The following is a 26,882-nucleotide window of genomic DNA, read 5'->3' on the forward strand; positions in this document are numbered from 1 at the left end:
TGGGAAAGCATGATCAGCGAACAATTAAAGTTTCTATTGTTAATAGCTTAAAAGAGGGCTGTGTTTTTGCACCACAGTTGTTTACCTTATTAATCTACAACCTTTCCATGTCACTTAATATGGTGAATGCTAGTTTTCCCTTGACCTGTAAATACATTATTTTATGCTATCCACATACCTCCTGCCTGTAATAATTCGGAGGGGGGCTGTTTGCGAATACTGTCCTTGAATGTAGCAGGCTTGGCCAACAAACTGGAATACAATGACTGGTCACAATAGTTCAGTTTGCATGATATTTGTTGCTTCCAAGAATCATGGGCTGTTGAATGATTATGCATTAATGGGTTATTGGGCTTTGATATGCTGGCCGCCTGGGCTGGTAAGGGTCGCCCTTCAGGTAGTTTCTCAAGATGGGTGTCATGCAAGTTAGAGTGCAAAGTAGAGCAAGTAGATGTGCCGCTCCTGATGGCTCCCACCAAAATTCAGCATGTGAGACTTATATCAGGAAATGATAAAGGGGTGGTGATTGATGTCTTGAATGTATACATTCTGCCATGGTAGTCTCCGGGGGTCCAGACACCCTGGAAAGAGTGCTCCACATATATCGAAAAGGTCAGGAGAGGCATGGTAGATGGTAAAATTACACAGGGCCGTGAGGGAGGTAGGAGTGTGATGCTGATTTGTGGTGACTTCAAGTCATCAGTTTGTGACACTATCAACAGCAATGAAATCTTGTTGGAAGGTCAGCTATGAGCTGCTTTCAGTCTACGAAAAAAGCTGAGGCCTTTACTGATCTTTATTGAATAACAGAATCCGCTTTGTTGATGGGCGTTCAAAGTCGGATGGTGCTGCTAAGGCAACTTTCAATAATGGTAGATCATCCTCGGTCATTGATTATGTTATTGTAAATATGGAAGCATGGACATCCCTCTTAGATATGGCCGTGGTAAGCAGAGTGGAAAGTGATCATAATCCACTTGTCCTCACTATGAGGACGAACAATCGGGGGCAAGGAATTACACCATGACGGGCCTTGGGGCTATATGAGAGGGAGATTGTTCCGTCCAATTGTAGAAGAAGAATACTGTGGGATGGTGAGTACTTACAGATACTCCTGCAGCTCGAATCTATAACAGTTAATTATGGATAACTTATCATAGCCGCTTTGGCTAACGACAGCCCTTTGATACTTGCTGCTTATGACCTGATGACTGGTGGAGTTGGGGCCCTGTGGTCTAAACCAGCATCGCTTAAACTAGATGGTACTACTAGAAAAGGGCAGTCAGGACGGGAAGGATGGTTTGACAAGGAGTGTGCAAAGGCAAAAAGATACGTTTTGCTTGCCTTAACACGGTGCCATGATAGCTTAGTTAGTGAAAAGAAATTTAAAGAATATAGCATTGTATTTGGTCTTTATAGATCTGAAAGCCACCTTCAGGTCAGTGGATAGGGGCAAATTATTGAGGTCATTGATGGACCTAGTGGTCGATGCCCCCCTAGTGAAAGTCATAGCAGCACTGCACATGGACAATATGGCCAGAGTGAGATATGGGATGGGCAGGGAGTGCACAGACCCTTTCCAGGTACAAAAGGGTGTTCGGCAGGGCTGAGTCCTGGCCCCCCTACTCTTCAGCCTTTTTCTGAATGATGTGGTTGACTATCTTTTAGTAGACCAGCTAGATGTCCCTGTTGTTGCTTGTAGGAGGGTTCCAATATTACTTTTCGCGCATGACACAGTACTTATGGCACACATTGAGACTGCACCCCATAGGCTACTCGCCCGTTTTGTTAAATATTGTGAGGAAAAATAATTAACTATCAAATGTATGAAGACCATGGGGATGACCCTGCGACCCTACCCCAGTCTTCGGAGGAAACTAGCCATTAACCACATACCAATTGAGGTTACCAAGTACTTCAATTATCTAGGTGTGCGTTTTCAGAGAACTTGAGCTGGGACCGGCTAGTTCAGAAGGCAGCTATGGTCCTTAAGGAAGCAATATTGAAGTTCAAGTATAAGGTTGGAGCGAGAAATATTAGTATCATTCTGGAAATATATGCCCGGAAATGGAGCAGAACTCTAGGGATATGCTAATGTCCCTGCGCAACGTTTTGAGATCTCTATTGGGGCTAGGGCCGGGTACTCCCCTGAAGGCCCTCTTTGTACAGCTAAGTCTGGTGCCGATATCAGAGTTAGAAGCTCTAGAGCCAATATTATATTGGGTGGGGTTAGTTTGCAATCCCAGAGCGGCAGTGTACTTAGAAACCCTAGAAGAGGTCACTGCGAGTGGTGGACCGGGAGGGCACTCATAGGGAACTTATGTCACATCCACCCTAGGTAACCTCCAGTTAGAGGCTCTCTGGGAGGATCCAGGTGGAGTTAATCAGGACTCTGTGGGCAAGGTAAAAGAACAATATCGGGAATTTAACAAGAGGAGAATGTGTCAGGAACTCAGGCCCGATTCAATTACAAGCTATTACCTTACTAATGTCTATGAGCCAGCTCCTCCGGATTACTCAGATCTGCTGTATCCTGAATTGAAGCAGTCTCTTTACATTAAGTATAGGTTGAGTGTGTTGCCCCTAAGAGGTTACTTGTTCCGCACGCGTAGGCTGGCGGCAGGACTTAAGTACTGTGACTGCACTCTTGGGGAGGTAGCCAATGTGGTCGACTTCACCCTGTTTTGTAAAACAAATTGATATGGCAAGGCGTAGGTGGCTCCAGACACTCTTTAAGAGTCTAACAGATCAAATTGGACTAAAACTGCACCAGCACTTTGTACAAGACCGGGCAATATCAGTGAACACAACTTGATAGCCTCATATATATGGGACGCTTGGCCCCGGTTGAGGGAGCCACCAATTAAACTACGGCTGACTGAATCAACAGAGCCATAAGATCCACAAGGCCCTAGTTGCCCTCTATGAGATACAAGAGGCACACCCATCACCTCTTGTAATACCATAAGGTAACAATATCATTGCTGCTAATACTAACCACTACGAGCACTTGCATTTTTCTCCTGAGGCCCCCTTGTATAGGTTGGTATTGATGGGAAATGTTTAATCTCCCAGATATATAAGGGGGTAGCATCTGTAAATGATTTAACTGTATATGTGAATGTGATTCTTTATGAGTAACAGACATGTCTGGATGAAGCTGATCTTTGTTTTTAAGTTCAGAAGTTTTTAAGAAATGAATAACCATTTTATGTAATTACGTTTTATTGCTGTGTGCATTGTTTTTTTATATATTGTAAGGCTTGTAGCTGAAACAATTAAATTAAAAAAATATATATTTTGTGGTAACCAACTGACCGTTTTAGGTTAGACGTTGACTGATTGGCAACATCAGTTACACGCTTTAGAGGACTAATATGGAATAAATTAGAAATTAATATGAATAAGACCAATGTGATGCACATTGGAGGAAGAAAGTCTACTTTAATTTTGTCTATAAACAATACAAGACTTATGTTGTGAACAGCTATAAATATTTCAGAATTGTATTCAATAATAAATTAACTTATAGTGAACACTTTAAACAGGTAACATAGAGCAAAGGGAGCCATGTTGGGTCTATTACACTTGAAATGCCAATACTGATGAGTTTAACTATAACTCCATTGCTCAGAGTATTTATTGCCAAGGTGGTCAATTTCTAGTGTAGGGTTTGCTAGGTCTAATCAAGGCCTACTTAGGCATGACGACATGGGTTACAGTTGCCCTTCAGTATGGGTACAAAGGTAATTCGACTGGAATTGGGGTTAGATGCATTACAAAAAAAGATCAACAGTTCTCGACTAAACGTCTTAGCCTAGCTAACGCTAAAAACAGTGATATTCTTAGGCTATTAATCAGCACACCTCCCAAACTCACTCTTGCAGGAGGCCATCTTTAATTGAACATCTACCAATGACTCTTTTCCAATGTGAGAACAAACACTATCAGTGCAGAATCCTTTCAGCAAAAAGGTACACTGCCCCTCATTCACTTTATTTTCCTTCTGTGTTTATGTAAAATCTACTTTATAGTGTCAATGTACTGCAAAAGAACATCACATTTTATAATCCCATGTTTTAATGTCCTTACAATGTGCTTTATGTTTAAATTTTGATTACTAAAAATGCATATTGTTGTGTAAAATTAATTTTAAATATTAGGACACTATCCTCAGCAAAAACACAATATTCTCTAACAATTGGCAGACCCATCTGCTGTCTCAGGCAAATAATGAATACTAAATGGAGACGCTCAAATGATGTCATTCCTTCTAAAGATAAACAAAATGAATTACAAATGTATGTAATATATAGCGAGTATCATGCATAATGTAGGGTTCTATATTGCTTTCTGGAGGCTCAGATAAAATGTATAAACCAATTGGCCAACGTTCCCTCTCATTGTTGGACCCTTTAACAAGCAGCTATTTCGGTGCTACATATTTCACTGATACTTAGTAGCAAACGTCTTCTCCTTTTATGTTCTTATATGTTGGCCAAGGAGATTCCAGTGCCTCACTCATTGCAAACTGTTCAATTGCGGTCTGTCTCTCAAGAGCATCTGGTACTTGTTACGAAACACTACAATCTCTGAGACATCTAGTTTGTACAAAGTCATATTTTAGAGAACAGAAAATGAATGGGCTCTGATCAAACAAGGTGTGCCATCTCAGACTCCATCCGGATTAGTAAATTACCTTTAATAATCCTGTGACACAACAGAAGTGCTAGTGATGTAAATAGTGATAGCAAATCAATTAAGTGTGGTTATTATGTATTTCAAGAATCGGTTCCCTTTTTAGGGTCGAGCCTGCGTTGCATCCGCTTGTGCATGCGTATCGCAGCGAGACGCTTTAGTATTTAGAAAAGGGCTCGGAGCCCTGCCAACTTCACGTCAGTGTTTTTTATTGGTTCGTGGGCTTGCCTAATAAAATCTGCTTGCTTTCATTAGTCGAAGGCACGCATACGTCATGCCTTTTCAGGTGGCTAGCCCTCCTCGAGCGCAGCGACCAAGTACAGAAAACATGCGAGGCTCGCTGTTTTCCATCGGGCTCGTGGACTTCTTTTTTTCTAATTTACAATCGCGATCTCGCTTGGCAGAAGTCGAGCGCTTTACATAGTTAATTTCACTTTTTCGGGTTACGTACATAAATGCACTTTTGCCCGATAGGTGAAAGTCGGGTTAGGAGTTTACAGCGCGATCAGCTCTAACATGAGCAAACGCAAGACCAGTTGCATTGTAAATGCTTGTTTTAATAAGTACTGCTGCCTTCGGAGGAATTCCAGTAAATAAAGCCCTAAACTTGTCCGGAATGTTGACCCAACATGTAAACCACTGTGCTCCAAACAGACTCCACAGCTTTGTGGCTTTGGTTCGGGAAGAAAGGGGTGGGGCTATAGAGCAACTTGGCAAGGACTGAATGAGGCATGATAATAAACTGTGCATGTCAGATTGGCCGGTGTTTTGGCTGTGGCCAACCTGGCATGCACCGTTAAAGCTTCTATAATCAATGCTACCTGACAGCTGAAAGAGCTTCCACACAGCCCCATCGGTCTCAGACTGAGCGTTGGGTTTCCCTGATCCACCCAATCCTGGCACTGCTGTTATGCTGTTCTGTATTCAAAGCAGCATGACAGCAGTGCTTGGATTGGCTGAGATGCTGTTACCCAGCAAGCAAATCTTTGCCTATCAGCAGGAAACTGGAGGATCAGCAAGCCAGATCAAGGTAAGAATTTGTTTTTATGTTTATTTAATATTAGTACTCACAATATGCTGCAAAATAATTTTTTTATTGCAGAGGTGATCGGTGCACATTCTAGATAAATAAAATGGAAATAGAATGTGCCCCGATCACCTCTGCAATACAAACTGAAGCCTGTCCGTCCTGTACCAAATGATTTAACTTTTCCGTGCTACACCTGCCCCTCCACTTTCAAAAGTTGCCAGCTGCCACTGCGGAGAACCTCTTGTTCGTGCAACACTCAACCTGACCTCCTTGCTTCCTGCTTGGATGACAACTGTGATTCGTCTGCAACACTCACCTTGGGTCTGTACCTCCGCCTGGGGTTACTGTCGAGAAAGCTATATTAAAACCTTTGTAACAGAACACAGCACCTTGCAGAAAGAAATCAGAATTTTGTCATAAGTGGCATAAGGGGACTACAAGTCCCAGGACACCTTCGGGGCTAGAGGAGGCCCCTTTCACTGGCATCACCTGCAGGTGCTATAAAGCGCATTTCAACACCCTGCTGTGTGGGATGCATTCGCAGCAGCATCAGGGGACTATTGGTCCCAGGACATCTTGAGGCTAGGATGCAGCCCCTTTCACTGGCATCACCTGCAGGGCCCATACTCTTCCCGTCAGTGCCAGGAAGAGGCAGGGCAGGCCCACCCCTCTTGGCTCTGCACTGAGGCACTGCTTCCAATGTCCCTACCCCTAGAAGGCTTTTACATAACCCGCAAGTAAGACCTGATGGGGAAAAGGAAATGTCAATGTAATTGTACTTATAGAGCACTTACTACCCGGACATGGCATCGAAGTGCTTTTCGGCAAGTAGCACGCTACTCTGGAACACAAAAGGATTATTGGTGGATTAGTATAGGGAATTATGAGGTAATCTGAACAATGGACATGTGAGTCGGTTAGTTGGATTAATGGAGGGATAGAAGAGGGAAGAATCTAGAAGGTGTTAACTGGGAGATCATAGTAGTAAGATGAGGTTGGGATGAGAAAAAGGAGAGATGGAGGAGGGAAGAGTCTGTAAAAAGGGTTTAGGAAGATCATATTATTAAAATAAGGTTTGGGATGAGTCAAAGGAGAGATACATGAAGGAAGAATTTAGTACGGTTGTTTGGGAGATCATAGTTGTAAACTGAGGTTTGGGGTGAGCTGGGGGGATAGAGGAAGGAAGAGTCTAGGAAAGTTTTTTTTGGAGATCATAGTAGTAGAAAGAGGTTTGGGGTGAGTCAGATAGTGGAGATAGAGGATAAATCGTTGAGAGAGGTATAGGGTGAGACAGAGTAGTGCATTGGAGAGAGTGATTCTTTTTTCTCTTTTGCAGTAGATGTAAAGTAATAAATATATAGATACATGATTACATATAAAGGGAATATATGTATAAAGAAGATAATATACTGAGATTTAAAGTTTTCATAAGGCAATGTTTCTTTTCTGTTTTTTAATTGTATCTTTTCCTCAATATGTCAGTAGTGAAGTGCTTGCAGATACATTGTTGTGGTAATATTTACCAAATGTGATAGATGAATAAAACAGAAACCCATAACCATCTAATCAAACAACATATAAAAAAGGATTGGAGCAGAAATATTCTCATAAGAAAATCAACAGATTATGTTCAAAATACTCTCCTGCTAAACAGTCATTCAATGCACATGATATCAAACAAAACACATTGTGAAACAGACAATATAGATATTTTGGACAGGTTCTTTGTGGTTCGTATATTCTGTTACTGGTGATGATATCTTAAAGCAAAGAAAACTGCAACCATCAAATAGAGTATTTGAGGAATATCCCTTTCTCGTATAGCTGAACAACTGATTTCTGAATATCGTTGCACATATTCTGTACGAATTTTATTTAAGAACTGGTTCAGAGCAGCTGCTCAAGTGAGATAATCAATCCTAAAAATATCTTAAAGTAAACAGAAGTATTGGGAGAGGTGTTAAAACATAAGTAAATATCCTGAAGTAGACTCTTGCTTTGGTAACAAGACTGCTTGATTTCTGGGCGGCAGCACCACCCTGCCTGAGGGACTAAGTCTAATCCCACACTGTGGGACAGCTGTCGGCCTTACCCCTCCCGGCTAGTTAGCAGCACCTCACAATTACCCAAGGGTAGCAGTGATTTGTGGCAGCCTACTGCATGACACTCAGACCCCTCAGAGGAGCCGTGGTGGAGCGGATCCCATCTCTTTCTCTCAGACATTCAGGCCTCACACGTGCAAGGACAGAATAGAAGCAGGATTTTGGCTCAATAGGTTTAATTGAAGCAACTGTGTTCTATATATGAGGGCATAAATTGCATTATGAGAGTAATGAAACAGAATGTTATGACAGCGGTAATCACCAGAGTGAAACTCAAGAAAAGTCCAACCATGTTGTCATATTGGTGTGCCTGGTATTCCTACCTACACTACTGAGTTCTTACATGAGAGCCAGTAGTAGTGTTAGCCCTAATCTGCCATTCTGGTCCTGGGAAGGAAACCCAATCCCCATACCTGCACTTTGTTTAAAAGAGGTCTGTTAGTCTGCTGGAAGTCCTCCCACGTGGATGAAGATGAACCAAAAATATTTAGGTAGAAACTGCGGTGATGTGCATCACAGGATGGCATACAGGCTGGAACATCCCTTCTAAGATGCTGTGGGCAGTGTGATGTTTTATAATAACATATCTTTTATTCTAAGAACTTGCCCTGAGTGAAAATATGTATTTTCCATGTGAAGTAGACAGTGTTTCCTTTGGATCTGCAATTCCTGGTAAACATCGTGGGCAGCCTTGGTTTCAGCACAAGGTGAGAAATGTTGTGCAAAGAAATTAATAACAGTTTCTGCAAGGAAGGACAACTGATAAAAGGAATACAAAACATCTCCACTAAAATGAAGTGTCACTAAAATAATAAAAGGAGTAAAAGTGAAATGCAGCTGGGTAAAAGGGCACAGGCCTTGTGACCATAGCTAAATAAACCAAATCGTGCATCCGGAAGAAGAGGGAGCACTCATGTTCTATTGTCTAAGGCACAGTTCCAAAGCGGGAGCATCCTGTGCAGCACCAGGTGTTGTAACGTCAAGAGCCACTTGATCCACAAATGGCTGCTCATAGCAGTCTTTCAGTAGCAATCAAAATCTCAATGTGCATATTTGGTAATGAACCCTCATCGCGAACACAAACAGACCAGCATCCAAAGAAGGTATGCGCTGCATGGCAAGGCACACTTTGGGTTCATGCTCAAATGGGCACCACAAACATCGAAAGGCTGGCTGCACGCAATTCAGAACTGGTCTGAATGACAAAGACCATTTGGACTCCAGTTCTTCCAGGAGTTGTGCTCAGAAATACTGCATTATGCGTTCACAATGCAGTAGGGCTGGTGGAAGCGCCAACAGTCCTCCTTAATGAGATGGGGCAGCCATTGCACAGAAAGAATAACACCAGCCAAGCACCGCAAATATGTGCCAAAGTAATCGGAATCCTCCAAAGATACTTGAAAAAATAGAGTGTATGGCTGAAAGAATAATGCCAAATATAGAAGAGAAGATGCTGACAAAACCAGAAACAACAGCCTTATAGAAGTGTACAATCCCAGCATTGAAAATGCGATGTTTGGGTACACCAAAATATCTTGGAAAGTATGTATTAAAAGGGACTGTATCTTTGTGGATGACCTTGCCACTTGGAGACCATAGGTCTCGTGGGCAGATGTGAGCGCCACATGTTTTTGAAACAAAAGCGCCTTTAGTCTGCTCAGTTTGTCAAAATGAAGTAGCAATATGTGGCCAAATTTCTGCTACTTTTATCTCTCGTGTGGGAGAAGGGAAGCACATTTCCGCAACATGTAACAATTTGGGAGACCAAAGCGACATAAGCATTCCTGTTCCCCTACCACATCATCTTATTTTGTTCAGCATTGCATAACTCTTCAGGACTTGTAACATCCATCCTAACTGCATAACAGACCTGAACTGACTCTGACTATGTTGTAAAAATGACATATCTTTCCGAATTATGTAATTTGCTGATGAAACAATGTTGTTAAGTGTGTATATATGGTTGTACAGGGTGTTTATTCCATTATCTACCACGGCTAAAGCTTTCTGCAACTTTTCCTGAGTTATCTGCCTCAACTGGGCTGCGGCTTATTTCTGTGAAGTTTTCAAAATTTTGCTGTAGATCACATACAAGAAGCGCTTAGTGCGTGGTGTTCTTGGACTTAATAAAAAATCTTGTAAGTCTGTGTTGGCTGACAGGAAACTAAGGTGTTCTTTTACAGACGTTAATGTGGAATATTTAAACCACTGTTGACATAGTTTCCCCACACTATACGTGGTGATGTGATGATATGTAATGAGGGACACGTTGGCTTGCTCTAAAGCCCCCTGTGGAGTTCACAAAACACGCATGACAACCATTTTTGAACATAGGCTACAATAATCACCAATTTGGACATGGAAGTGCTGAGTTAAATGTCCGATTCCAGACCCACTTATCAAGCTCTTCCTAAGTGACATTTAAACGTTTTCACCATTTGTCAAATCTGACTGGTGATGGGATACTGCGCGTTTTCAATTCCTTAATTGTTGCTAAGCCTAAACAACTAGTTTGTTGTTCAGTTTCATTTAGAAAGATAATCTTCAACAGAATCAGGCATGCTCTAAGCAAAGCTTCCCTTCCCTGTATTTGCCAATTTCTAATTCCCCATTCACTCTTTAAGTCAATCGACTTCAGCAAATATTCATAGCCTTCAGTAGTCAACCAGGAATCAAGTGAATCAGACTACGTTAATTTTGTGTCTACTAACAGAACATTTTGAAATTTCTCAGGGGGCAATTTAAAATAATAAGACTCTGCATTTATGACATCATGTCCAGACAAATATGCAGACTTTTCTATATACAGCTTAGTACTCCCCACTGGTGGAGTTGGACAATGTTCACATTGTGTATAATTATAGACAGTTCTCGGAGTGCTGGGTTTAAGTATAAAGTGATGTCCGTAATGATGGCAACAGAACATTTCCCCATAATTTATTGTTGTTTGGTAAACATCTTCACTTTCAAACACAGTGTAATATTCATGCTCTGAAAGCATAGAATCAACTGTTTACACATCCCTATCATCAGAAATCACTCCAGGTGTTATTATTACATAATTCATAGAAACTTAGGATGCATAGGGAATTTGAATAATTTCTGTTGGTCTGTATATGTCAAATGAAACTTTATCGCAAACAAACCCATCAGAAATTGTTATAGCTGAAATGTTCACTAGGGACAAGTGTCTGCTGAACTTATGAATGGACAGGTGAGGTTTCAATACTTTATCCACCAGTTCAACAGCTGAGGATTCAGGAAGATAGTGACCATGTTTCAGCAAGAAGAAAATGATTACAAACCTAATCCAAAGGAGTAAGGCAAGCACAGTTAACAGAGCCCACAGACAACACCATGGACTAATTAGATAGTCAATTGTGAGCCAATGAAATAGCTTACATGCGCTTGTTGCATGCGAAGTCATAGATTAAGAAGAATCTGAAAAATGAATTGTTGAGGTCGGCAAAGTAACCAGATTCAGTTTGTGCAAACACTGGAGCCAATATAAGAGGAGGAGAACTGGCAGATGTGTCCCTTGGTGATTCGTAGTAAACTATCCCATCGGTTTGTATTGAATTTGAGCATAATAACTCAGAACCTTGGACATCTCTTGCGTAGATGTAGTGACAGGTACTAATAAAAACCTACTTCTCATCCTCCGCATGCTTGGGGAAGTATTATCATTGATGGTTAAATTTTGAAGAGTCATATCCAGACTGGCAGTGAGAGTGGTGCGAGAACTGCTCAAGATTCTTCGTGGTCTACCTTGTAGGATTGGCTCCATGGTGTAACTTGACATTGTTGAATGAAACAAATTGGTTTTCTTTGAAACCAGGCAGCGGTGGTAGAATTACAGTTCAAGCGCCAGCTGATCATTGTGGCGGGGTGTTTGCAGTGGGCATTTGAGAGTGGATTATTTTAATTGTTGACAGATCTCACAACAAAGCACATACTGTTTGGTCTGTTTGTATAAAACTGGCCACCAATAGCTTTTCTGTAATAGTGTAATAGTAACCCCCACACCAGCATGGGCAGAAGCAACCCCCTCATACTCTGCCTTTATTAGATCTTATCTTTGTTTTGGTTGAGGATCACACGATCACCCACCCCTGGTATGGTTGCGAATGCAACATTTTCGGTGCTTAGATGGTAGGATTTTTTGGTAGGATGTGCCTTTGGTAGGGGCTTGCTGTCAGCAGAAGCTTTCACAGGAGCCAGTGTTTCATCATTCAACCTCGTCCTAGAATGAGTAATAATGGCTACAGAAGACCTAGCAACTGCTGACTTGGCTGCCTCATCAACCAAGGTGTTCCCTGAAACATGTGTTCCTACATGTTGATGGCCTATTGTATTGTATGTACACATGGGTATTTGGTAATGTCTATTTTAGATCTGCTATCTTCCCTTACAGAAGTCTGTGTTTGATGTTGTTCCCTTTCCAATCTCTGATTCCATTCTGGTGCCAGTGATGTAGGTATTCATTAAAGGACTGAATACAGTAGTACAAATCACACACAATTAGTGTCAGAAGGCCAGGATATGTATGTTCCAGTGCCAATAATAGAGCATAAATCTCTGCCATTTGTGCAGTGCAGTCCCCTAAAGTATGCGTGCATGTGTTCTGAGGGTGGAACTTGTCATCCTCATGAATCCGCTCACAGCTGCGCCAGCAGCTGAGTATTGATGTTTTGTGTCTTCTGCTGGCTGTGCTGAATCACCAGTGTATATTATCATTTGCTATTGCTCAATAGGTAAAATGTTTGTAGTTGTTGAGTATTCAATTTCATATTGAAGGAACTCTTGTGTCTGAAGTTTTTGATCAAAGACACAATCAACATCAGTGGCCGTCAGAGACATTTCCCATTGAATCCAACGTGGATGTAATGCTTTTGCATTTGGAACGCTGGCTTTTTTAACGTTATCTAGGGCTTTAATGACAGTCATCTGAACAGCAGATGGCATTTTTTCAGTGGGAGCAAAGCGTTGTTCACCTGTGGAGTACAAATGTGATCTGTATGCTGTGGGGACGGTGCCACCTTCATTGAATATTACATAGGTGAACCCAACGGCAGCAGCAATTATTCTGATGACCAAATTGGTTTTGTCGCCCCGTCTATGTAAGTGTTTGTCTTAAAGCATGTCCTGTTTCAATGCTCTGAGAATATGTGTGTATTCAACCATCCAATACTGACTACAAAAGTCTGGACTTATTAGATCATAAAGTGGTTTTATGAGTTGTACATAATTTGGAATGTAAGTTTTGCCAAAATTAAACAGCCCGGTTGTATATTTTTGATGGTGTTTGGTGGTTGTAATTGTGCTCACTTTTCTAGAAAGTGGGCTGCTGGGCTCTTTCCTTCATCTGATAACTCATACCCCAAAAAGAGGACACTGAGAAAGGCAATTATTGTTTCCTTGAAATTAAATTTGTAGCCTATTTCGGTGAAACCCACCACAATGCAGTCCACCCGCCTTAGGTGTGTGACCAAGTCATTGTCCATCAGGTAGATGTCATCTACATAGGACAACGCCTCAGGGTCGACGTCAAGGAGTATGGAAGTTACATGTGGTGAGAACAATCCAGGACTGCTTTTATAGCCTTGTGGAAGTCTTTCTTCTGCAAGCCAAATGCGCTGAAGGCTCTCTGCTTTCAGGTGCTGCATTTTGCAGTTGCATTTTGCAAATTGTTGATATGTACTGTGCTATGTGAAGTTTGTAAAGCAATTGTGCATGTGTGACTGTTTAATTGTCTGTAGGCCCTGACTGTTCTATAAGAATGGTCCAGTTTAGCCACAGGGAACAAATGGTTGTTCATTGGTGATTTGAGGGTTCTGTTACACCTTGATATTTAAATTGTGTGAGTATTTCCTTCACTGGTGCTTTAGCGTCATGCTTGATGGGATATTGTGGTTGTGGAAGTGGTGTTGACCAAATAGGTATTATGTGGTAGGGTGAGTCTTTATCCAAACCTACATGGTAGCTATACAGTGCTGGGGCTTGTGCTAGTGTCCAATCTCTGGCATATGCTTCCTTAATTCTTCAGGAACAAGGATCGAGAAGGATGGCATAATGACATCTTCCTCTTGTGGGAGTTTATGGACAAATTCTGGTGGCCAATCTTTTTCAGCCAATAGGATTTCATAACACATGTTAGTTTTTACCAGAATATAACTTTAATTGTGCACTCTATTTGTAATTTTAATATGTAAACCCTATCCACGGGGGAGACACACATGCTCGCTTTTTCGACTTCTAAATAGTCATTAGTTGCTATCACATCCAGAAGCTCTTGAAGATTCCGGTAAAATATTGTGACCTCTGCCACGCTGTCTAGCAGAGTCAGTGCCCACTTCCTGTTCTTCAGTAAAGTTTGCATTATGTGTGGCATTCCTAGCTAAAATTCATGCCACTTTTTTCTTTTTGAATTGTGCTTTCTGTTGGTGAGGTTTCTCTTCTTTTTTTATGGAAAGTTCAGATGAGCGTTGTGAATATTTTTTTGGTTTCACATACTCGTTTCGTTGTTTGGAACTCCTACCTCTCTCATTGCATTTATCTGACGAGTCTTGAAAGGAACGAGATTGGTGTGTATTAATACATTTGCATCTATCAAGAGTTTTTAAACTCTTTCTATTTCTCAAATTGTATTGTTTCTCATTGGTCTCCAGCCATGGAGATTCTCCTCTTTGTTTTGTATTACCTTTATTTTGTTTTTGTTTGACTCAGTGTTTTTTTAGAACCCTCTGCTGTTTGCTTGGTAGAATCCTTATTGGATTAACTTTGTAGTTGTGGTTTAGTTGCTCTGACCCCCAGACTATCCCAACCTATACTTGAATACATTTCAGTGATAATCTTGGGCAGCTTGTGCTCCTGATCCTGTACAGGAACATCCTGGAGCCATTGGCTCACTGCAAATGTACTGCTTCCCCTTTAAGATTACGTGATATTAATGAAGTTACTGTGGCAAAATTGCCCATTAATTGCATCCCCAGATCTATGGCCAGGGCAACCTTGTATTCATTCTGAATTTCTTTGAATGCTTCTGGAAGATTTGCAAGTGTCTGTGTACCATGTGGGGTAGTGTACAATGCAGTAAACACTGCACCCCATGTGGCACAGGTGTCCACTGAAGGGACCACTGCAAATGGCAAGCACATTGCAAGAATTCTATGTTTATTTTGGGGTCTCTTGTGGGTAAACCGTGATTTCAAGGTGTTCATTTTTTGAGCTCACCAAAACAGAATCTCTTCAGGTTTGAGGGGTACTTTACCCATTATTGAATGCACAGGAGCATGATTTTTCCCCGCAGTGGCCATATGTGGTTGCACAGGAGCAGGCCTCACTGGGGCAGTATTTAAAATCTGCATTACAAATTGTATTGTAGTAAATTAGGGCCAGATGTATCAAAAGGTTTTACCCATTCTGTGTCTTTGGGAAAATGCTTTTGTACATATGACCCTTAGTGTATTGGTGGTGTACTTCTGCTAAAGGCATTGCACCTGCATTAGGGTGTGGTGTAAAAGTGGCCAGGTCTAGCCATGGAGTTTCGTCATTACATAAGGGACTCACTCTAACATTCTGTGGAACGTGGGATAGGGTGCCATCAAACCAATTTTGGTGTTCTTAATAAGATAGTGGTATTTCTAATTACGTGTAATGTCTATATTGTGCTGGTGCATTTTCTGGAGTGTAATGGAGAATTGTGTGTGTTCCCATCTGGTGCTGGAAAACTGATCAAAGATTTTTTTAAATCTGTTCTATATTCTGCGTGTGCCGCAACAACAAATGTAGCTTCTCCTCCATCATCTGTTAGACCACTGTTTCTTAAGTGTGTTGTGAGGGGGAGTCTCATGTTTGCTGCAATTACAACCTTATTTTAGTCCGCCATCTTAAAACGGAATTTAATTGTTTGGAGGTAGGAACACCAACTGGGGAATCCTATTAACAGTTCAAGCTTGAACAACCTACAGTGTTAAATGGATTCTGCCTATCTAGCTGAGGAGGATACTCCTTAATGCCACCAATGTCTCTGTGTAAGGTACTTAGTGTGCCAACGATGGTGGTGCCATGTCATTGACTCTTGGTTTGGTAATGAGACTGCTGGATTTCTGGGCTGCAGCACCACCAAGCGTGGAGGACTAAGTCTAATCCCACGTCGTGTGACAGCTGTCCGCCTAACCCCTTCCGGCTAGCTAGCACCACTTCACAAGTACCAGAGGGTGGAAGTGATTTGTTGCAGCCTATTTCATGACACTCAGACACCTCAGGGGAGTCGTGGTGGAGCGGATTCCATCCCTTTCTCTCAGACACTCGAGTCTCACACATGCAAGGCCAGTACAGAAGCAGGATTTTGGTTCAATAGTTTTCTTTTAAGCAGATGCATTCTATGTAGGAGGGCATGAATGACGATTATAAGGATAATGAAACATACTGTTATGATAGCAGTAATCACAAGAGTGAAACACAAGAAAAGTCCCACCATGTTGTCATATTGGTGTGACCGGTATTCCTACCTACACTACTGAGTTCCTTCAGGAGAGAAAATAGCATTATCATCCCTAATTCTGGTCCCAAGAAGGAAATCCAGCCCCCATACCTGCACTGAGGTTAGAAGAGTTTTATTATTCTGCTTGGAGTGCTCCCACATGGATAAAGAGGAACCAAAAACGTTTCGGCAGAAACTGTGACAATGTGCATCCCAGGATGGCAAACTGGCTGGAACTTCCCCTCTAAGATGTTGTGGGCAATGTGATGTTTTCTAATAACGTATCTGTTATTCTGAGAACTTGCCCTGATGTGAAAATAAGTATTTTCCGTTCAAGGTAGACTGTGTTCCCTTTGGATCTGCAATACCTGGTAATCATCTTGGGCAGCCTTGGGTTTAGCACAAGATGAGAAATGTAGGGCAAAGAAATGAATAACAGTTTCTGCAAGGAAGGACAACTGATAAAAGGAATAAAAAACATCTCCACTAAAATGAAGCACCACTAAAATAATAAAAGGAATAAAAGTGAAATGTAATTGAGTAAAAGGGCACAAGCCTCAGGACCAGAGCTAAATAATGTGCCCGTGTAAAAATGCTAAAATAACCTCATGACAATCCCTGACTAGTTCATCTATTGACTGTCGGTGTGGGAACCTCTGGTCGAAGATTGGGCATTTGACGTTTGGGTTTTCCGCCGTGACGAATAGATCTATCTCTGGTTGACCCCATTGTTGGCAGGAAGGGTTGAGAACTTGTGAGTTGAGCTCCCACTCTGGGACTTGTTGTCATCTCCTGCTGAGGAGATCTGCAAAGTCATTGACTATCCTGGTATTACCTTGCTATAAGGTGTTTGAGAGCATACCTCCAGATGGTATGGGCTAGTTCAGATGGCTAAGGAGATGTGGTACCCCCCTGTTTTTGCAGATGATGCATGGTAGTCATGTTGTCTGCTTTGATGAGAACCACTTTGCCCTTGAGGTGAGGAAGGAATGTTTTCAGCACTAGATGAACAGCTAGCAGCTATAGGTGATTGATATGGAGATGAGTTTGACTGGTTGTCCGATGTCGCTGCACAGTCAACTCCTATGAATGTGCTCCCCAAAGAGTAAGTGAGCTGTCCATTATTATCAATCTCAGCAGAACTGGGTCCAGGAAAGGCTGTACCTTTAGAAGATTGTTGGAGTTCACTAAAGTATATCCATCAGAAGTCATGTGCCACAAACAAATGACAACAGAATTTGTGTGCCAGAATAGGTTAATCAGTGTTGCTGTGCATGGAGAAGCTATCCATCAGTATTCATGCACGGGGAGAACATGCTTGTCAGAATTCATGCGGGTCATCAGCGTTCACGTACAAGAGAATATGTTGATCAGAATTCATGTATCTAAAAGATGATCATCAGCATTCATATGCAAATGATTGTAATCATCAGAATCCTTTTGAAAAAAAGCCCCTCAGAATTCAAGTGTCTGGAGAATTTGAAAGTATTGCGGTGCAAGATAATGTGTTTTTGTCAGAATGTATGTGCCTGGGGAACATGCCCATCACATCCATGTGATAGGATAATCTGTCTGTCTTTAGAGAAAAGACAAAGAGATGGAATATAAGTGGCTGTGAAAGGGAAAGTGGAAAATACAAGAGTATAATAAAAAAGGAGACAGAAAAAGAGTGCTGAAAGGTGGATATAGTGCAGTACAAAGTGTTAGAGTTAAGAAAATAAGAAGTGTGAGGCAAGGGAAAGAACTAATTGAAAACGTGAAGGAGAATTGAAGAATAGAAAGTAAATCAGCGGGAGTGAGGGAAGATGAGGAGAAAGGGGATAGCAAAATGGAGAGAAGTAATATTACCATAATAATAATAATAATAATAATAATAATAATAATAAGATGGTGGCCATACTGACAGCTGATTTTGGTGTTACGATAGTGAATATGAGTCAAAAGACATTCCGCCTTTTAAAAAGAATACATCCATACCAGGAACATTTCAACTATATAGGTTAGGTGCCAAATATATACTTGAGCGGTCATTATATAGGGTATAAATCGTATATTGTTAGCTGACTGTTGAGCTGAGAGTTGTAGCTATAGTTATTTGAATAGCTTACTGGAGATGTTACATGATGTTGATTTTTTTATGGAAATTATATTTTTATGGGCTTATTTAGAATTGACAAATAGGTGTGATGGCTCAGTGAGATGCATACAGTGATCTGCAAAGTCCAGCAGGGCTGATTCAGCCTTCAGCCCTTCTTAGAAGGGTAAACAGATTACCATTAAAATGGGCAATAGTAACACCTGTTATGTACAGGGCTTTGAAACAGTATAAGTGTGTTATGCTTTGTCGAGGCTTGGGCGTAAAAGGCAGAGGGGAATACTCACTCTTTTGGTAGGCTTTGACCTTTGATTTGGAGCTTCCGCATGGCACCGACACCCCGGACCCTGCTAGGCAGAAACTACAGTACCCACCCTGGTCAGTAGTCATCTCACTCCCTCAGGGATCCATGACTGAGACCTGGATTAGGAAGGAGCAAGCCTCATAGAAATCTGCAATGTTCTCCTCTATGGAGTGTGTGTTAACTGCTATTATCACGAGTTTTATCACAACTGCTATGGGAGCACTCAACATTGAGATTGAGTGTGTAGAGGAGAGGCCGGGGGCAATGAAAATGCTGTATTAATGAATAAGATTGTTGGCACCATGGCGGGCTCCCCCATATCATGCCATATTATGAGTAATGAAGCCACTTATGAATAGTCTAACACGTGTGCTTTCAATGACAGAACCTGGTTATTGACCCTAAATATACTCAGAATAATTGTAATGAGAATGCAAGTCCTCCACCACACAAAAAAGTTAAAATGAATACTAGAACCACTGCTACGCATACCAAAAAACTAGCAAGTATCACCCAAGCTGCTACTGTACCAAGGACCACTGTGGTTTCTCAAGATGGTTGTGGGAAGGGTTCTCATGGGGAAGAGCCATCGTATGTTATGCACATTAATGTCCTGGAGACATCCTTGAAGAACATTTTCGACCTAGTACTTGCAGTTCTTCAGAATATAGACTGCTCACTGAACAGTTTGGTTGCTCAAGGAATGGCACAGGGGGTTGATAAGAAAATAGGCCAGCCCTAAATTCTGACCAGGTTGAGGATAATTACCAGTTAAAAAAAAAAGTATTACAATGGTTGGCAAAATCATCAGATCTGTACAGCTCTGAAACCCTGTTTGGTAACATAAATATTGTGCTGTCTGTGTATATTGGATTGGATCACACCCAAAAGAGGGATCAGGGGACTGTATCGTTATCAACTTTGGGAATAAACTTGCTGCCGGGTCACTGTTGGAAAGTCTGTTCTCAGCCCACTTTTTCTTCAGAAGTATTATGGCTGTGCCCTTAGGTTATTTGTACAAACCATCTGCCACAAGGATCCCCAAATTCCCTCCTTATAAGGCCCCTGTTTTTAGACCTTCTGAGATACCAACATATAACCATTTGTTGCCTCTTGAACAAGTCGATTGACTGTTTCATATAGGGCTACCTTTAAACTATGGTCCACTGCCTGGCAAACCTGACCACACAAACCCCATGTTTGATATTGAAGGAGTGTCACCTGCTAGCGGCGTGCATATGGACGGCTTCACCTATCCCCTAAGATTTTGGGTTAGTGCTGAAAAGATAACAGAGCCCCTGAAAAGGGAATCACTGAGCATGAGCCCTGCTGTGGTTGAAAAGTCAGCTACTCTCATTAACAACAATTTTGTCAAAGCCACTTGCTATGGATGAATGCCTAATACTGGGGTAGAACAGGTAGAACCTAAACATGTCGGTGCACAACCTGTTTACCCTAAATATGATTTTAAATGTATGTTCTGGAATGTGGCTTGCTTTCTCAATAAGGTGGAGAATGCAGACTGGATTGAAATAATTAAGGATTTTAATATTATTTGCCTACAAGAGACCTGGACCCACAAAACTGTGCAATTGGCAGGTTTCTTTGATTTCAAACCTCAGCCACATTATCAAGAGGGGGGCACCTTACAGGTGGTTTGTTAACTTTGAATCATCTACCCCAGATAGGATTATTGAAACACACCTCGACTCCCTTCCTTTTCAAATTATAAACCCTTATGCACAAACCCAGGGAAATGTTAATCTTTGTCAATTTTTATGATAATAACTTTACCCCTAGCTTCAGAGACATAGCTGTTTTCCTCGAACAGAACCTTAGTAAAATCTTAAGTGAGTCCAATGTGGACTTTTTGTGATCTGCGGGGTGGAGGACTTTAATTGTAAACTGTACCCAAACTTCTGAAAATTCTGTCTGTGGTGTTACAGGATGTGACATTGAGGACCATTCCCATTTTGAGCATATCTCTGTGGAGATATTTCTAACTCAATTTTAAATAGGTACTCCCTATTCTTACGATTGATCTCACCCAGTAACAGGACATGTCACTTACACGGGAAGAGGAAAGGGCAGTCTTATTGGTTTCTTTGCACTTTCTCAGCATTAAAAACCTAAGGCCATTGGTTTTTCGATTTTGCAAAACTGTCTAAGCAATCACTATCCCTTAGTTATTTCACTTCTGACGGGCAATGAGAAGCAGCCGGGCACATACACCTCCACCGTTCCAATAGCGCTTAACAAGAACTAGGGTATATTCCGTAAAAGGGCTAGGGTGGAATCAGGGGCTGTATTGGAGCAATTTATAGAGAGAAGCAAGGAGGCAATGCTCATCTCACACAATGAACTAGACCACTAGTGTATGTTGCAGGCTTTTGTTGAAATGTGTCCCACTGTCACTGGCATCTTTACAATTGAGGGAAAAGCCAGAGAACGTATTCCACAATGGTGATTTGATGGTTTCTGTTCAGAGGCACATAGAAACCTTATTCAAGCCCTGAAACAAGTGTCTCCAGATAAGGGGTTGGTGAGGCTCTGTAGGCAAAACTACAAACAAGCTATTCTGCATAGGAAAGAGGCTATTAGGCATGACACGTGGAAAAAATAAAATGAAGGTAGCATAAGGAACGGTCCATGCCTTTTCTGGAAAACAGTTAATGCCTCTTATTTTGGAGATAATCACAACATGACAATTGATCCTACTGTTTTGCCACATAAATGGGTGGAGCACTTTCCAATGTATATGGTAGTCATGTTTAATCTGATAACCACCCAGTGACAGTATTAAATAAACCGCCCGAGGGCAGTATGGAGCAAGCACTACCCACTCTTAAAGAGATCAGTTATGCACTCGAACAGTGCGCTTGAAACAAGGCCCCAGGTCCGGATCGGGTGCAAGTTGATATCTCTCTGGATAATCTTGAACTATGGCCTCAATTACTTATGAATATCTTTGGGAGGGGGGGGGGGGGTGCTGTAATTGATGGCCCACCAAAATCATAGTCAAATTTTATATAGCCCCTGTATTCAAAAAGGGAACTAGCCCATGCTACCACTCAGTTTCTTTAATGGACACAAGAAGTAAGTGTATGGGCAGGATAATACTGAATTGCACTGAAACTTGGGTGGTAGAAAAGGGTAGCCTCTGATGTACAGTACCGATTTAGACATAGCGTTGTCACTGTGGAGCAGCGTCTTAATCTTCACCTGGCCATTAGCAAATATATGGTGGCAAAGAATGGTAGGCTGCACCGAGCTTTCATAGTTTTACCCTCAGGTTTTGACTGGGTGGATAGAGGTATATTGTGGCATAAAATGCTAGAAATGGGCACAGAAATGGCCAGCTGCACAAAGATGTGACATGATGCATATGATACGGCAAATGGAGAATGCACTGTTCCGATCAAAATGAAGCACAGAGTGAGGCAAGGGTGTGTATTGGCACCCTCTTTATTCTGCCTATACATCAATTAACTAGACAGATGTCTTAACTGTGGGGAGGCAGATATACCAAGTGTGGCCTCTAGGAAGTCCCTGCCCTGCTCTATGCAGGAGATGTGTCATAAGGTAAAGAACTGGTTGTGGCTTACAAAACTGTTGAATAGATTTATCCTATTTATGAGTGAATTGGACTTAAAAACAAATGCTGCTAAATCGCATGTTGTGCCAGTAGAGAACACACGTACCAGCTTGAGGTCACACTATATTAATAGTGAAAAACTTTGTTTTGCTCTAAAATTCTCCTATCCAGGCCTACTGTTCGACCAAAAAGGCATGTGGTCAAATTTAACCAAGGTCAGGAAGTAATGTTTAGACCAAACCATTAAGGCCCTTTTTAGATTTGCAGGAAAGTTGGGCTCTAAACCTCTAGACACTGATTAATATTTATACTACCTATTGCAGTTCCACTGTGATATATGAAGCTGGGGTCTGGGGATACTGTGATGCTTCAAGTCTACAGGTTGATGAAAATCTATACTTGAGAAGGCTTTTGTCTCTACATAACAGCCTTCCTTTTTTTTCTCTGCCACAAATAGTTAGGTCTACTGAGTCTAGAAGATTCTCCTGTAGTTTCCCAAGGCATTATCTCCCTGGGAGTACAGAGTAGAAGTACGCGCGCCTTCCTCCACTGGGTAGGAAGTGGTGCCGACCAGCGTTTACTAAGCCTTTTATTGTAGGATGCTGAGGGTGCACTTGTACAGTGGTGTTCCATAAAATCCTGAGCCATTGTGTCCCATTTGTGCACACCTGCGCAATGGGGTTTTCGTATATACTGAGCTTGGCCTAGCTTGCAAATATGCGTGCACTTGTACCTACATCCACTAGGGAATGATGCTAGATAGATGTGGACCCTTGCAAAATGGTGTTTTTATTTATACTGAGCCTGGGAAAGCTTGTCAGTGTGCACACTTGCACATTGGTGTTTTCATATATACTGAGTTGTTCGCAACTTGTCAGTATGTGCACACTTGCACATTGGTGTTTTCATAAATACTGAGCCTGTCACAGCAGGCCTGTATGGGTGCACTTGCATCTTTTTGGTGATTCAAAACTTGTCTCCAGCATGCTCCTGCAGGCTTGAGCATAAGCCAGGGCACATGTGCCCAGTGAGTGCAGAATACCCATGTGTGTTCTCACTGTCCATGAGAGATGCTGTGCCCATAGGTTAACATCGGTGAAAGTTGATAATTAATCCAGGCTGCAATAGTGGACAGTGGCGCAGCCTCATGATGTTTACTATCATTGGATTCACAATGATAAACTCCTTCTCACAGTAAAAGTTGTTTTGTCAATAATACCCTAGAAATGCCACTTCTTGAAAGTGGGCATTTCTATGTTCTAAAATCTTGTTGCATGTGTTTTTTAATACAGACATTCCACTGGAAGCGGTAGAAAGTACTTCTGTGCATCCCTCGGCGATAGCTATAAAACTTAGGCAACTGGATTCACAGACCTCTGCCATGTGAGGGCCTTGCTGGATCAATTGGTGGGAGAGGTTCAGACACTTGGCATCTTGGAGCCAGATCATGGCCCCTTTAAAGATAAAGATGTGCATTCCACAACCCCAAGACAGACAGGACTGAATTTTAGGGGAGATATCTGTCGTTCAAAGTGGAACCCTATGAACCACCCCCAACTTCAAAGGCACACATGAGTATAAGTATGAGTACCACACTTTAGCAACTTAGAGATACACTAGCAGGGACATGGGATCATCAGTAACGCTGGATCACGTGGTGCACACTGCCAGAGGAATCTGTTGTGCACAAGAGTATTTACTGTCCTTAGAAGGGATCCGTGCACCCTTCCTGCATCATGGCTGACCTGGGCAGATTACCTTCTGCTGTGTGGCACTCTGAAGTATTCTCTCAAAAGGCCTGTTGGCTTGCCCCCTGTTCTGTCTGAAGGTCTCAGGTACATCACAGACATCCTATGACAGATCTATATCATCTACTAGTGTCATCTGGAAAGCAGTGCCCTCCTCCACACCAACATCGTCTGCTGGACTCCACCTGGTAGCAGAGGTGTGAGCGAAGAATCCGTTTTGTGCCTGGAGGCCAGAATTGCCTGGTGCAGAGCCTTCAAGGTACGGCATGCACTTACAGAGTGTGACCCTTCCCCATGGGGCCACTGGAGGCCTAAACATCTTGTTTGTTGCGAGCAGGTTTCCCTGGCTGCGGGACCCTGCATGGCCCTCTTTTGTCGAGTGTGTCACATTTCTCTTGTGCGACACCCAAATGCTTGCTCATTGTGTGCGGTGCCCGGTGAGCGCCAGCTTGCTTTATACTATTAATACGGCACCCAGCTGGCGTTGTTAAATTATGCAAGCCGGCACTATACTTTTTGATGCAGTTTTTCACTAAAAAGTATAAATTTGTGCCTAAGATTTTATTTAATGAAGTTCAGGTTTAATATAGCCCATTTCTTAGTTGCTTATCCTAGCAGAGCATATCGTGATTCTGTACTTGATCCTTGCCCTTGTGATTCATATTCAAGACAGCCTATGCTGCACTTTCTCTTTTCTGCAATTTATATGCTTCACCCTCGGAATTATTTTTTTCATCCATTGCTGAGGGCACTGAATGTTAGAAGTTGTATGCCAGCTTTATTGTATTTACAGCTTTTACAGACGGAATATATTTGTATGATGATTTATTAATTTATTGTTGTAGCCGTGAGATTAAGGAACTCAGAGGGGATATAGGAATCCCTACAGTTATATGTGGCAGTGAATTTGAGAAAATATATCATATCAAAATGCCTAATTTGCACGTGATATTTCATGATTGTAACGAAGAGAAAGGCCGTTCCACTGAGTTTTCGATTACTATGACCCTCATTAAGACCCTGGCGGTCGGCGGTAATATGGTGGAAAGTACTGTCAACTGGCTGGCTGTACTTTCCTCCATATTATGACATTGGCGGTTTGGCTGAAGCCAATCCGCCAATGTACCACACCGACCGCCACAGTGGTAACGGCCGCCGGGCTGGAGATTGATATCAATCTCCAGCCCGGCGGCTGTCACTGTACTGCCTGTGGGATTATGACCCTGCCTACTGCCATGGTTTTCGTGGCTCCCTTACCGCCACAAAAACCATGGTGGTAGACACTATCAGTGACAGCGAATCCCTTCCCTGTCACTAATAGGGGTCTTCCCCACCCCCATCCCCAGAGTCTCCCCCCACCCCTCTTCACTCCATACCCCCCTACATTCACGCCCCCTTCACATACGCACACACACCCCATATTCATTCACGCACACATCCGCACACACTTTCATACATACACTCAGACACACATTCACACAACGCAACATACACGCACTCACACATCCATACAGGCATGCACATTCAACACGCAACACACACCCGCATACCCACACGCACATACACACACACTCCCACACACACACACAACACCCCCCACACCCTCCCATGCCATAGCACCCACTTACCTGTGTTTAGGGGGTCTTCCGGCAGGGGGCAGGACGGGGCGCTGCTGCCAGCAGCAGCATCCGCCAGCAGAACACCGCCAGGCCTTATTATTGGTCATAATATGGCCGGCGGCAGTCTACTGGCGTGGCGCTGCTGGTGGCACCAATTTACCGCCATCCGCCGGCATGGGCACAGCTGGATTTCCGCCATCCTTCTGGCGGTAATCCGGCTGTGGTCATACTACTGCAGGCGGCTGGTAGCCACGGCGACGGCTTTTGGCGCCCGTCGCCGCAGCGGTAGGCGGTTTCTACTGCCAATGTCATAATGAGGGCCTATGAGTATGACTGTCGTGAGAATATTAGCTGTTTTTACCTGCACAATGAACCTATTGATCGTAACAGGTGGGATGGTCCGGTTTGATTGAGTATGAGACAATCAGGAGCATTCTAATCTTTTTTTCATTTACATTTTCACATACCACTTTGTGGTTTCAAATACTGAGATGAGCTGGTTGGGGAGAGGGAACTGCTGAATTATGCGAGTGCCCTTTGTTTACTTATGCTTTAAGAATTTTAAAGAGGCTGTTATTTTTATTAATGAAGCACTGTATGAATTTGTTTTTTTAATATGAAATATGAAATGCAATGCTGATTTCATGTGTATGGTCTTTTATGGCTTTTAACGGAATAAAGATTTAATTAACTGAACTGAAGCCCTAAACCTTAGAGTTTCATACCATTACCCTGGAGACTGCAGACATACAAGTTGAGACCTACAGTACATTGCTATAAACATCTAATTTCTGATTCTTTTACAGGGTGATTCCGGTGGGCCACTTGTGTGTGATGGTCGCCTCTTTGGGATTGTATCTTGGGGGAATAGCTGTGCTAGCCCAAAATACCCTGGTGTATATACAGCTGTGGCCAAATTTCGAAGGTGGATTTACAAGAACATTGTCTAACATATACAGGAGGAGGACTGAATCCTTTAACAAGAACTTGCTCCACATCATCTTTTGGAGTCCTCTATTGAGTCGATCAAAGGAGATCTGTGAAGGATTGCCACCAAACTAAACATCACCACCTCCCAAAGACAAGTTTAAGGATGTTGACTTGAAGATAATACTGCACCTTTGGCATTTAAAGTGGCCATCCCTTTTTTTTTATACATTGAGACATTAAAAAATGTAGGACTTCAACATGATTTAAAAACCACAA

Source organism: Pleurodeles waltl, chromosome 6 (assembly GCF_031143425.1).
Source record: "Pleurodeles waltl isolate 20211129_DDA chromosome 6, aPleWal1.hap1.20221129, whole genome shotgun sequence".
NCBI classification, from domain to species: Eukaryota; Metazoa; Chordata; class Amphibia; order Caudata; family Salamandridae; genus Pleurodeles; species Pleurodeles waltl.